At 33.2% G+C, this 244-nt stretch overlaps 1 protein-coding gene across 1 annotated transcript in view; it reads right to left on the bottom strand.

The window, feature by feature from the left end:
• The window catches only part of LOC119588961 (dynein intermediate chain 2, ciliary-like), a 5,936-nt gene that overhangs the window by 259 nt on the left and 5,433 nt on the right, over positions 1 to 244 (bottom strand). The window lies entirely within an intron of this gene.

Raw genomic sequence — 244 nt, 5'->3', positions numbered from 1 at the left:
TATCGTCATGTCAAGATATTTTATTTGGTACTCTGTTTAACTTATAAATTGGCCTGATCCATGCACACTCTCTCCATACAACCATTCTTTCCGCATCTCTTAATTCACAACATTTAGCCGATTTACTTCATTTTGCATTTTTTTGTAACTTTCACATGTTTTAATTACATTGGGTGTTTTGTTTTGAATTATAAATGAAAGAAATGTCAATCTCCGACTGTCCTACTAGATAAGGGCAGACAAG

Source organism: Penaeus monodon, chromosome 24 (genome assembly GCF_015228065.2).
Source record: "Penaeus monodon isolate SGIC_2016 chromosome 24, NSTDA_Pmon_1, whole genome shotgun sequence".
In the NCBI taxonomy this organism is placed as follows: domain Eukaryota; kingdom Metazoa; phylum Arthropoda; class Malacostraca; order Decapoda; family Penaeidae; genus Penaeus; species Penaeus monodon.
This window is presented reverse-complemented; position numbering and strand designations above follow the sequence as displayed.